The 14570-nt window shown below is 38.6% G+C and overlaps 1 protein-coding gene across 3 annotated transcripts in view; it reads left to right on the plus strand.

The window, feature by feature from the left end:
• The window catches only part of KCNJ9 (potassium inwardly rectifying channel subfamily J member 9), a 522122-nt gene that overhangs the window by 276367 nt on the left and 231185 nt on the right, over positions 1 to 14570 (plus strand). The window lies entirely within an intron of this gene.

Consider the following 14570-nt stretch of genomic DNA (forward strand, 5'->3'; position numbering starts at 1 on the left):
ACTGCAAGCTACAGAGAGAGACAGAAACAAACATCTAGTTTGTAGTTATTCTGCTCCAACTTGTTAACAGATACTGAGGTGGGAATGACATCCACAAACAATAATAAATTAGAAAGTACTCACTACCAAAAATGTTGGCGGGACACAGTATTTAATATTCAAAAATATTCACAGATATAGATAATCAAAATCAGATGACAAATGTTCAGAGAAACCTAAAGCCAGTCCTCACACTTGGAAGCAAGGAAAATGTGTAATGCGTTTATGATTACTCAGCCTTCATTATGGAGAACATATCTTATGTCTACATCATTATAAACAGTGCCTCACTTTGCCAATTGGTGCTAAACGTAAGACACCATCTCTTTTACATAACAGTAGATATGCAAATATGTCCCTTTGAGAAGAGTAGAGAAAAATCAATCAGAAGAGTTTAATAGATTAAAAAAGGCAGTAATAATTCTGTTGAACTTTTTGATATATATGCATCTGGTCACTGAGGACAGTATCAGAGTCTGATTTTGAAAACATAATTTTTTGCATCATAATTTTCAGCAGCAAATTTTAGGAAGGGTGATTTATTTGTGATTGATTTTGATTTTAGGTTAATGGCCATGGCAGTAGTAGCATGAAGTGTGTTAATTACAGAGCAAAAAGTGGAAATATCCTAGGTCTTCTAACATAAGAAATTCCCACACTAACTGGATTTTATACTGTTTGCTCTAAACTTTTCCGATAGACACAATCAAGTAATGTTTTGGGCCTATTATTTTTTATGTTCAATACATTACTCAGCCAGTTTGGGGCATTTAACATTTTCCTTAAGGATTGTATTTTTATTCAGTCTGACTTGCTGTATTTTAGTCAATAAATCATTTTGTTCTTTTGGGGACATTTGATTGTGCATGTTACGTTCCAGTGATACAATCAATACCACAGAGATGACATAGCTTTCCTGGCTTTTAGGTGTTATTTTACAAATATTGAGACGCTATCACCTATCCTAGTTGATCTACATCAATGAAAAGAGATACCCCCTTGCATTTTATGATATGCATTTTATATCTTTACTCCTGGTGTCAGCATTGGTACATCATCCAAGTAGAGCAAAGCTTCTAAATTGTTCTTTTTATTGTTGAGACCTAGCACTGGGTAAAGCCACCTTCTATTCTGATTTTTTTAATCTTTTGTATTTTATTATTGTTATTCTGGTTATTATTATGATTATGACTATTAGTTTTATTTGAAGAGGTCTAAAAAATATTATGGGGATAGAAACTTTCCTTTTCAGTCTTTGTACTCCCCAGGGCATACCTCTCAACCTCTTAGCACCCGAAATCTGGACAGAGCCAAAAATTATGGGGGCAAAGGCCCAAAAATAGGGACAGATTTTAAATATTGCTCTTATAAACTTAGAAAGTAATTGAATAACAGGTTTTGCATTAACATGCATTTTCTGAAGGATATGAAGCCTGAAACTCAAATGTCTGTCATTATTGAGTGACTTCACTTCTCAATGATTTGACAGAAAATGACAATTTCTATGTGTAATGGATCAAAATATGAGCCAAAAATTTGGACATGCTGCAAAAATCTGGACAATTGAGAGGTATAACCCCAGGGACAGAGGCGAATCCCCTCACATGTAAAGCATGCAGAATGCTTCATCTCATCTCATTCCATGCTCAAAGGTATTGCACTCCCTTATCTGGGATACCTTTGGCTTGGTCATTGGTTGGCAGATAAAATGTTGCCTTGATATGCAGATCCCCTCCAAGATGATGAGAAGATTGTGCTAAGTAGGTGTATTTTAGCAGATTTGCTATAATATTCATTAGAACCACAATATCTTACTCCATGTAAAAGTGGGAGGATCTCCTTAAACCACTTACTTCAGGGTGAAACATGACCATGATGTAACCACCCTTTTTAAACTGGTCAAAATGTCCTTAATTTTAGTGGGTAGGCAGGGCACCACCATAAATACATTGCAAAGTCCAGTGAGGCATACAATATTTTGCACATGATACAGTCCCCAATTATTGGATATTTTGGGGGCTATAAGATCACAGTGTTTGCTTTAGGGGCTTTTAGGTTTAGCTTGATCATTTTTAACCTCAGTTTTTTTTATATTATTGACTTCTGCCACTTTCATGTAATGATATATTTATGATTTATTATGGTCACTGTGAGAGCTCTGCAATTGTGTGGCTTGTCTGAGGTTCTAGTTTTGCTGTGCTTACTTTTGAGGCACAGTTGAGGATTGGGTCTGTGTATCCTTCAGACCCTCTTCACATGTGGGGTGTGCATAAATGCTTACAGGGCAGGCTTTTTGCTGAGAGTTTAGCCTTGGTAATCTGAATATACTTACATCTATGACAAATATTTAAGGTGTTGTCAAGAGTGTATTTTTGTGAACATGAGGTATTTCTTACTTTTGTTGAGATAATCATCTATTAAATCTTTGAAAATTTGCTCATGCATTGCTTTTATAGCCAATCTCAGATAAGATCATTATTATTAAAAACTGTGCAATGTTATTTAACACATTCCCTCCAATGGAGCTCTAGAAGTTTGCATTGTAACTTCCAATGGGGGAATCCTAAGGTTTTTGATAGAATCAAATTTTTTAACTCTTCAAACCAATGTTCATATTTTTGGGATTATAGGGGTACTAAAGAAATGTAAATTGCAAACTCTTCAGCACAAACTATTTTTATAGCGGTAGTATTCTTTAGGTTCTAGGTCTTAAACAGGATTTTATAAGTTACTGTAAATACAGTAACTATCAGGTTTGTAATATTTTGTAAGCAACCTACAATATATCAGCAACCACTCTAGTTACTCACATACTGTAAGTAGCATTTTGTTTACCCAACTGAAAACTTTAATATGAAGTTAAACAGTTCTGTCTGTGCTTCTTGGTTGCCAAGATATATAGAAATGTATGACATTTATGACAATGCAAATAAATATTATATGAACAACAATTAATTTATCTTTACCTGCCCTAATAAGAGGTCAGATATCAATATTGTTGAGCTTGCCATTATGTGTACTTTAAGATAAAATATTTTAATACTTTGCATTTTAGCATAGTTTTGGAAGTATTATTGCAAATATGAACAAGCAGTATTTGATGCTTAGAGGCATCAGTAGGATGTAACTGCAGAAACACCTGGAGGTGTGACCTGGCTGTAATGAGTTAAACCCTAGTTTTCTCTTTGGCCAATGTCGAGTAATCTGATAAGGCTGATAATCAGTTTTGTTTCTGGTAAAAATACTGACATTTTTGCTATGCTATGGAACAAAATGTTAGTGTGTGAATATATAACAAGCCTTTTAAACCTACCTGTGCAACTTTTCTCAGCTTCAGTGGGCAATTTGTAACTCATAAAATATAAGAAAACATAAGAAACAATGAATGACTGAATGCAAAAAAAAAAGGCTGAATGATTATCTTAGTTTCACTTACCTCAACAGAAAAGTATTTGTTAGGTACTAATTAATTTAGTAAATACTAAGCCTCTGCCTTATAAAATTTTAGACTGCTAGTTACAACAAAGGAAATTAGCTAACATTTAAACAAAAGGTATGTTAACTCTTTCATTTGTTGTGAGACAACATTAAATACTGGTACAAAATGGAAATTTTAAAGTTAAGATGGACATGGTCAAAGCTATGGGTATTAGAGTTTGCATCTAATGGGCATAAAGTTACAAGATAAAAGGTAAAGGAATTTTAATTTGTTTCAGCAATATGATCCTGTCATACTTGCCAGCAGGAGTGGAGGATGGCATAATGGCTAAGGTGTTTACCTTGCAGACACAAGGTACAGGGCTTAATTCTTACCTTAAAAAGGAAATTAGCTAGACATAAAATGACTTGTATGGGCAGTTAGCTTAGTAGTAACATATACATGGGAGATGACTGTTACTGAACTGTATTAATGAAGCAAGGTACCAACTTCACATCTAGGCCATAGGATTAGGGTGACTGAGGTGGAGAAATCAGGTTTACTAAAAGAACAACCCATTCTGGCAAGTTTCTAAGGAAAACCTTAAGTATTTTTGTCGATCTAAATGTGAAATACTTTTTCTGCTTCTCTTCCAGTTTATAAGCAATTATCCTCCCACAGCCTTAAACAAGAAAAAAAAAGTTAAAGAAAAAGTCATAAATAATATTGCATTAAAAAACTAAAATACAGTAAATGTGCTGCACAATAAAGAGATATTTACTCATGTAGCAATCTGGCAATGGCAAATGGTAAAATAAAAGCCTGCTGTGTTAAAAACAAAAAAAAAATCCATGTTTTTCCACAATTGACAAGTAATTAATTTCCTCAAGCTATCCCAAAAAGAAACACAAGATTTGTTTTCTGTCTTAATCTAGAAGATCTTTTAAAGCTCAATAAGCAATGCAAGAAATTAGTAGTGAAATAAAACAAGAGAAAAACAAAACTTAAGCAGCGATAGTAAACAAACCACCTAGATGCATGTGTAAGCACACATATGCTCACACAAACACATACATGCATTATGCACGCGCGCACACACACACACACACACACACACACACACACACACACACACACATCAGAGTTACGCACACAGAAACCTGTTCTGGCAGCTACTTGAAGAAGCCTTGAGCTGTGTTTCTCATTGCATTTAACACCAAAATGCTTTTCTTCTCCTCAGAAAATTCACAAGCAATTAACCTACCCAAGGACTCAGCAAAAGAAACATGAGGTTTCTTGTTACCCTAATCTTAAAACTTTTAAAAATGACAGTGCATTAAAATAAGAGAAATATAAAGAATGTAATGTTGCTATAGGAGTTATAAAAAGATTCATTCACCTAACAAACTGTTTTGACAACTCTTTAAAGAAAATCTTGAACTGGTATTCATTTTCTTTTAAACAGAAAAATATTTCCCAACTCCCCCCACAATTCACAAATAAAATAGCATTCTGTTCTATCATCTCTCTGAAGAAAACATTTGCTTCCAGTTTAGCTTTACTGACAAAGCAATTTGTTTGCCTATGTATTTATTGTAATAATATAGAAATATACCTGTAGATAAATGTGGGACTGCATATGATAATTTTACTTTCTTTATAATGATTGCAATTAAATTATGTATCATGACTGGATGAAATGAATGAAGGTAAAATGCCATGTGTCCTTTTTCTTGTAATAAAGTATTTATAGAGCATGAAATTTAGTCACATTTTTTGCATGTTCTCAACTGTATAATTCCTTCATAACCTGGAAGCATTTCATATTTTTTTTTCCGGTTGTGGCTTCTACTAAAAAAAAAAAGAACGTGCAAAGGAAGCGATTTTCAAAAACAGGCTGTAGAACTGGTTTGGATGTATTACTACTGGCAAATGCATATTCTGTGAATCTATTTATTATTTATTTCCTGAACAGATGCTCTGCTTTGAGGACATTTTCACTTTTTTAATCACAGTGCAAACCAAAGACAACAATGCACATAAAAAGCCATGTGGCTATAAAATAACTATTCATACACCTAAGACTAAAATGATCTCCATAGCTGTGTTGCACCAGAGGAATGATAGAGTTATACAAAATTATAATAACTCTACTGCCAATCATTAGCAGACCGGAGTTTCGCTGTGGCGACCCTTAACCGGGAAAAGCTGAAAGACACAAACATAATAATCAGTTGGAGTTGTCACATAGTAAGAATCATTCAGAACATTTGAAAAATAGTAGAAAACAATATTTTTTTTTTACTTTTACAGTTTTGTTACAAAATAATGGTTGGCATTTATGTTCAATTAATATGTTATGCTGAGTCTAATTTAAATAATGCACATGGAGAGAACATTTAACAGATAAGGTAGAAGCTGAGATTGTAAGATAAATGCTGAGGGGTGATAAAGAAACATGAAAAATCAGATACAAGAGTACAGGGCTGAAGAAAAAATGTAGCAATACAGAAAGAGTGCTGCAAAAAGAGGGGGATAATAAGCAGGGAAGCAGAGTGTAGGAAACAAATAACGAACAGGAAGGGAAGCAATAAGTCAAGAAACAAGACTGCAGTGATAACCGTGGTTCTTTTGGGGAGGTAGATAAAATTAACATGGGAAGAAAAGATAGTCCTGTAAGTGTAGCTGGTGAAACATAACCGTGTCTCTAAAATGATCCAACCTTTGGCTGCTACCTTTTTTTGCCTCCTAATGAGAATCACCACAAGTGGAATTCATTTAGACATTCTGACAGAGCTCTCAAGTTGCCGCTATCAGTTGGATACCACTGTATTCAATACAACATCTTAGGGTTACCACCTGTCCCACTTTGCGAGGGACAGTCCCTCTTTGGGCAGTTATGTCCTGACAAAAAATTGTAAAAATGGCAAATGTCCTGAGATTTTAGGACAAAATTATTTCCTATATTTTATGTAATAATTGCATAAAACAGTTATTCTGTATCTAAAATACCTAAATGTTATAAGAAACAGAATAAGCAACTAAAATGCTGCAAGAATAAGCTTTTATTTAGGCAAAAAAGTTAAGTTCTAACCTTTGTACTGACCGTGGGTATGTGTTGGCCTGTAAAATCTGATGTTTACACCATAAATGTCACACTTTGGCCATTTGAAAAGGTGGCAACCCTACAACATCTGCTTTACAGTTATGCAATGCAGAAAACACCATAATGTATGTTTTGGCAAAGGCAGGTATAATATACAAAATGTTGTGCTGCTATTAGTCTAGTAACAAATGCACAAAAACAAGTACAACCTTTCTCGATGGGTCTTTTACAAGCTCCTGAGCCCCAGCTGCTCAAAGACTAAGGCCTGTCAGTCAGGGACTCTGGAATCTTGTAGCTCATGAAGGCTGCTACTCAGGCAAGAACTCAACATGTCCTGTTGAGATGCAACAACCATGCGGAGAGGGGAACTGTCACACCTGGCCTGAGTGAGTAGTTGAGTTTTAGAAAGGTAAGTGTGGCAGCCATGGGTGGGTGGAGGTTGGTGATGAAAGGGGTGAGTGGAAGGGGTGAGTTATGTTTAGGGAGTGGGAGGAATGCTTAGAGGTTGGGAGTGGGAATGGAGTTTTAGGCTTAGGGATTGATCAGATATCTTAGGTTTAGAGAGGGGGAGCAGAGCTTTAGGTTTAGGGAATGAATGGGGACTTAAGGGTTAGGAAGAGGGAGATGTGTTTTAGGTTTAGAGAATTTACGGCTAGGAAGAATGTTACATTTAGGGTTAGGGAGCAAAAATTCAAGTTAGGCTTCATGGTCAGATGGGAGTTATAATTCCTAGGTTCATAGGTAGGTACTAGGCTATCTGCACAAAGGCATTTATAAGCCTAGCCGGAATGTGTTGGTTTTCGCAACCCCCTTAGATTAGTTCCTTGTGCCTCTGTCCAGCAGAGCCACTGAAGTGATCCCTGGGGTAAACTTCCTGTTTCCCATCCACTTGTTAAGATTTCTCTTGAAGAGTGTTAGTGAGGATCTCTTCCTAATGTAGATTGGAATCTTGTTCCAGAGCATGGGAAGTCTCTGGGACAGGAATCTATCCCTCCAGCATGTCCTATTTATTGTTGTGGTGAGATTTAGATCCCTAGAGCGTGTGGCTCGAGGGGACAAGGTTTTCTTTAGGTGGAGCATGTCCATCAATTCTGGGTTGGACATGGCCTTGTATGTCAGGCAAAGATCCCCTCTGAGTAGGCAGTATGCAACCGAGTACAGCTGGAGTTTCTTCAGTCAAGCTGCATAGGGCATCTGTTTGAGGCCAGTGATCTTCTTGGTGAGGTACTTCTGTGGTCTTTCTAGCTGTTGCAGGTGTTTTTAAGGTACATCTCAAATGGGGCATTGTACTCTATGATGGGTCTGATGAGTGATGCGTAAAGGGACACAATGACCTCCTTTGATCTGGATGCAAACCCTTTTGTGATTAGGTGGGCTATACATAAGGATTTTCTACCCACTTTGGCAATGTGATCATCAAAGGAGAGATTACTATCTTCTTGGGTCCCCAGATCCCTTATTTCATCTTCTGTATTTAGGGGGCTACCACCTATGTGGTAATTTGTGGGTACTTTTGTTTTTTTCCAAAGGGGATGACTATTCACTTTTTGGCATTTAGCTTGAGGCCATGGTTTTGACACCAAGTATCTGTCTCAGTGAGACCCTTTAGGAGGATGTCTGTGTTAGCTGGAGAGTCAATTATAGCCCCTAGTTTGCAGTCGTCACCTGAAACTGCCCTTTGGACATGCCTGGATAGGTACATGAGCTGTTTTACTGATTGGCTGGTAAGGTCGAATAGAAAGCCTTGTCCTTCTCTACAGTATGGGGGGGTATAGTGGTAAGGTTTATTAGTGCTTGCTATGAGTTTTGAGCAAATGCTGGGCAGAGAAGTGAATGGTTTGAGTGCTTAAGTTGAAAGTTTGTCTAGTTGCAAGGGAAAAAATTGAAGAGTAGACTTTGTGGAGCCAGGAATAGTTATACCCTAGCTAACCGGCGCTGCCCGGCATGCGAAACCTTGCTAATGCGGGTTTTATAGCAGGGAAACGAAAGAGAGAGAAATTAGCCCAAAATGGCCAATAAACTACCAATTTCTGGGCTGAAACCACTCCTCCAGGGACAGACAGGCTGCTCAAAACTCCCATCTCTCACAGGTGAACAGAGAAACTTTCTTATATTCAAGTAAGGTGTGGGTAAACACAGAAACTTGTAACACAGCCCTGAATTCAGCACTAACCTGAAAACTGGACTATACTAGCTTAGAAAGATGGGAAAACAAGTATTTTTTTTCAGAAAATAAAGCAGATACAATCAAAGTGTTAGAGTTAGGGCTGTGGTAGGGATATGCAGTTCAGCAGGGTCTGGTTTTGGATGAGACAGTTAATTATGTAGGATTGGGCTAGTGGGAGTTATAGGACTAAGATCAATTATCAGTGAATAAGTGTGTCACAGACTGCTTGCATGCAAGCAATGTTCTCAGCAAATGAAAGCAGCTGTTTTAAGGACTTGTAAGAATCATACTGATGACCAAATTGCTAGTTATTTTTTTTATGAACAAATATATAATCACAGAAATATTTTGATATTCTGAACATATCATAACCTGTGGTAAACTACATTTGTTAGGCATAAAAAGTTGTGAATTTGTTTGTATTTCCTTTATTTTATGGTACTGCTGGGGACTTTTCCCCATTTGTATGGCACACATTACAAAATTAAGCAACCTTCTAGTGAAGACAGCTCAGTGGATTGGTAAAAGATAAATCACCAGAGCTAAGGCATGCATTTACACAAGAATATACAGAGGTCAGTGCAAGCTATTCTCAGGAACAGCTGTGTTGCTATTTATTGTGAAACTTTGGTAGTGGAGAATCTTTCTGTCCTGGTCATCAGTGACAAAAACTCCAGTGGTCTACCTGATGGTCTGCTACTTAGTGCAGATAATTAAGGCTCTGAGCTATTTGCAAACTGCTTGTTGGTATCCAGGGGACAGGGTTTAATTCCATTTTCCTGACGCCCTCTTTCTGCATTTGCCTACTGTGAGACTGTCAAGCAGAGCACCTCACTGTCCCTCTTCAAGAGAAATCTTGATGAGTGGATGGGAAATAGAAAGCTCACCCTGGGGATCACTGCAGTGGCTGTACTTGATAGAGGCTCTGGGAACTAATATCTGGTGGCATGATGCCAGGACACTTCTATGGACCAGGCTTGTAAAGGCCCCAGGGCCATTAGCCTAGTACACACATATGAACCTATGAACCTAAGTCATTTAAGTGGACAATGCTCATAAGTTGGCCTTGAAAAGGGGCACTTTTGTGTAGACAACATTCTTGTTTAAGAAATGAGGTGAATGGTAGTTTGTGTGACATTATTATGTGCTGTCTGAATGCACAAATGTTAGTATGTGTGGATACACAATTATGCATGTGTGTGTGTTTGCACAAATGTATATGTATGTATGTGTTGTTTGTGTGATGAAGTTATGTGTTTGATTTGGTGTGTGTTTGTAGTTGTATAAGGTGGGTGAGATTTTATTAGACATTAACTTAGTATCGGCAGTGTAAGCCTTGTTTTTTCCTGCAATACCAGTACTGAGTTATATTGTGTGTACGATATGGTTTACTAGGTGTCTGTGTGAGACTGTATGTGTTTTGCAGTGTAAGTTGTTGACTGGTGTGGGACCACGGTGCAGTAAGGATTGGGAACTTTCCTTTTCCTTACTGTAGTGTGACCGTGGAGTTGTTATATATAAAGTAGCAGCACTGTGTGTGTGTGTGTGTGGGGGGGGGGGGGCACAGGGGCTTGTCTCCCTGCAAACAATTGTTCTTTTTTACTTTATGTTTAGAGGTTTTGCTTGCATTCAGTTTTATTTGTATTAACAATGAATGCAACCATGGTTTTGTGTAGTTGTTTCTTTTTTGTTTGTTTTGTTTGTTTGTTCATGTGTTCTTTTTCTTGTTAACATTAGATGATATATATATATATATATATATATATATATATATATATATATATATATATATAGGTTATGGGACTAATGATGCCTCCAAGGTTTATTCTGAGAATGTAAGTTCAGGATCTCTGTTCTAATAACACGAATGACTGTCTGCAGTCATGCAAACTGCGTATGTCAGCTGCTTATAGTGCTAACGTTTTTGCAGGTCTCATTTTTGTGCCTTACTTAGCAGAAAGTGCGCCCTTACTTAGCAGAAGCTTTAAATATGTGTCTCTAAATCTGTTCTAAATCATTTTTCGCAGTACATTACCATCTTTCATATGTGGGATTCTGAATACTATTCAGTGGATGTGCACCTTGAGTGGGTTTGATTGTTTAGTCACAACTGTGGTTTCACACCTGGCATGTTTCTTAAACACAAACTTGTCTTTGCTTTGGCTCATTAGCAGCAGTACAAAGAACTGCCTGCTCACACCCTTGTTCTCCCATCCCCCTTCCCTGTTTATTACCTTAAGACAATCCCAAAGTTAATAAATATTACCTGTGGTAGGCACCATTTTTACAACTACAACCACCCTTGTCACTATCATATGTTCATTTATCAGTTAACTCTGTTACCTGATTGTTTCCAGCCCCCTCATAAGAGCAACTAACAGGGTCTCTACCCACTATGCTCCCCACCCTGCCCCCTATTCCCTCCTGCCCCCAGTGGTCCCACCTTTATTACACTCACAAACCCCTCCCATCTGTCCAGTAGCCAACCACAGCACTAACCCAGCACTACCTCCTCCATCTTCCCACTACTATCACACCTCCTCAACTAACATGTACAAGCATACCTTACCTATGCTCATGGCATGCACTCTCCTTGCATATCTTGCATCCTACCAAAGCTCCATCATCCCCCCACTCAACCACTACCACTGTACTACTACTCACACCACCACTCATGTCTCACCCTCACTCAGCTCCCCTCCCACCAACTCAAGAAACATCCCTATGCACCCCCCACATATTCTACCAACTATATTACTCAAACATAAAGCATACCTACAACTTAACACAGTAACCCTCCCACCATACCTATTACCCAAAGAGCACAATCATAAAGTTTCCCTTATAATCAAACACATTCAAAAACTGAGAAAACTTATAACCTCATGCATATCTAAACTAGCCCTAAGTGGAGATATCCACCCCAACCCTGGCCCTACCATCTCCAACCCCAATCCTCATAATCAGACTAGAAACCACAACTTCTCCCATATTACAGCCAATAGAAAGCCAAGTGACTTCCTTCTACTAAGCCTAAACATTAGAAGTATATCCAACAAAGTCCATGAACTCCATGCCACCATAGACTTGTACTCCCCAGATATAGTCATCCTGACAGACACCTGGCTAAAACCTCACATTATCAGTGAGCAAATACTCCCTACAGGTTATGGCATACTAAGAGTAGACCGGCTAAAAAAGAAAGGAGGCGGTGTAGCTATAATATTTAAACAGCATATAAACATCCAGACCTTAAAATCATCAGCTCCACAAGTAGGCAATGAAGAAATAATATATACCAACCTCAAAATAAACCAAAACAAAGCCATCAACATAATTGGATGCTACTTCCAACCTGGCCAAAACATCCCTTCACTAGAAAACCTCCTCAGCTGGTCTACCTGCCATCTCCCCCAAGAAACTATAATTTTAGGTGATTTCAATATTGACTGGCAATCCTGTTCTGGCAACCATCCAACCCATCATGTAAACCTTCATGGCTTCACCCAACTAGTCCAGTCGCCAACCAGGATAAATAAAAACTCCAGCAAGCATACTACCCTGGACTGGATACTAGTCAGTAAGAACCCCCAGTCATATATAACAGGCTGCTTATCAGATAGCCTCAGTGATCACTCCCAAACATTCCTACTCAAAAAATACCTATACCAAGCTAAACCTGTCATCTACCATCAAATACGTAAAAAACTAAACTTTAACCCACTCACATTCATCTCATCCCTCAAAGAATGTAATTGGCATCCTCTGAAGTACCTCAGTCTTGATGACGCAGTTGAATTTTTTAATACTACCTTCCTGAGCATCCTTAATTACCATGCCCCCATAAGACTTTCCAGAATCAAAGCACAACCCTCCCCATGGCGACAGAAAACCACTAAGTCAGAAATGAAAAACAGGGATAAAGCCTGGGAGCACTGGCGCAAAACCAAACCCCCCTCAACTAGACAGAAATTCCTAAAACTACACAACAGAGTCAAAAAGCTAATAAAACAGGACAAATTCCAATACTACCAGTCTGCCCTAGGCTCCTCTCAACACAGCCCCAAATAATTCTGGTCCCCCATAAACTCCATCCTCCACCCAGGTAAAGTCAGTACCCCTCCTCCTAACATCCATCACTCCTCAGAAAATATTGCTACCTCATTCAACACACACTTCACACAAACCATACTATCACTAGCTAAACAACACAACCCCCCTCCAACCCACACCTTCAACTAGTAGTCTCCCCACTGCCTTCTCTTTTTCTCCTGTACCTACCTCCAACATAAAAAAACTCTTAACTAAACTTAAGCCCACCAGATTAGCAGCAAACCTTCCAAGTGAATACCTACAAATCGCAGCTGATGCTCTGGCCTACCCAGTATCCATCTTGATTAACCAATCTCTGTCAGAAAGTTACGTTCCCACACTGTGGAAAGTATCACATATAATTCCCCTCCACAAAGGTGGACCCTCCACAGAACTAACCAGTTACCGCCCCATAGCCATTCTCTCTCCACTCTCCAAAATACTAGAGAGATGCATACACTCTCAGGTCTCAGACTACCTCCTTACTAACAACCTCCTTTCCAATACTCAGCATGGTTTCCGACCAAACCATAGCACCACCACTGTCTTACTCTCCTTTACTAACACTATCCTTCAGCATAAAAACAATGGCTGTCTCTCCTCTGCTACTTTCCTAGACCTATCTAAAGCATTTGACATGGTCCCACACAAACAACTTATCTCTGTCCTCAACCTATCCTTCTCACAATCAGTCACTAACTGGTTTCAGAGTTACCTGTCTGACTGCCAACAATCCGTTGTATGGCAGAATGACATATCTCCCCAACAACCTGTCTCCATAGGGGTTCCCCAAGGATCCATCCTTAGACCCCTACTCTTCTCTGTTTTCACCAATAATCTAGCCTCTGCCACCAAACATGGCACACTCATACAATACTCAGTTGACTCAACCATCGTCTGCTCAGCCCAGTCCCTACCCAAACTGCAAAAAGTCACACAGGAAGCCTTTTCCTCTGTTGAAACTTGGTTATCTGATGCCCAATTAATACTCAACCCAAACAAAACTAAACTACTCATCTTCCAACCCACCAAACATACTCAAAACAACTCTCACTTTAACATTACAGCAAAAGACAACACCACTATATACCCAACTGAACACACCAAATTGCTAGGAGTGGAAATAGACAATAAACTAAAATTTGACATTCACATATCCTTGACCATAAAAAAAGTCCACAAAAAACTAGGAGCATTATACAGAAATACACAATTTCTCACCAAAGCAGTAAAGATTTTAATAGCAAATTCCCACCTTATCTCCACCCTACTTTATACCTGTTCAATATATACCAACCTAAAGCAATGCGATCTAAACAAGCTAGAGACCTGCTACAACAAAATCGCCAAATTCACCACAGGGGCATCCTACCGTAGTCACCACTGTCTCTCACTTGCTGAACTGGTCTGGCTTGAACTCCCCTCACCTCCTTCAATGGTATCAACTCTCACTCGCCCACAAACTAGTAAATCATCCACTAAATGTCCCATCCCTCCAGAATCTACTCCAACCCTATCGCACCACCAGACCACTAAGATCCAGCAACAAAAATCACTTGCAGATCACTAAAGCTGGTGAAGCACTATTCTCTTGCACCATAGCCAAATTATGGAACTCCCTCCCACCCACAATTACCTCCGTACCATCATGCACCCACTTCAAAACTTTACTAAAAGCGCACCTAAAAACATGCTGGCTATGCCCTTGCAACTCCCACTCTAATATCACCCTCCCAATTCAACCACTA

This window comes from Protopterus annectens, chromosome 17.part0 (genome assembly GCF_019279795.1).
Source record: "Protopterus annectens isolate FY-2018-M chromosome 17.part0, PAN1.0, whole genome shotgun sequence".
NCBI lineage: Eukaryota > Metazoa > Chordata > Ceratodontiformes > Protopteridae > Protopterus > Protopterus annectens.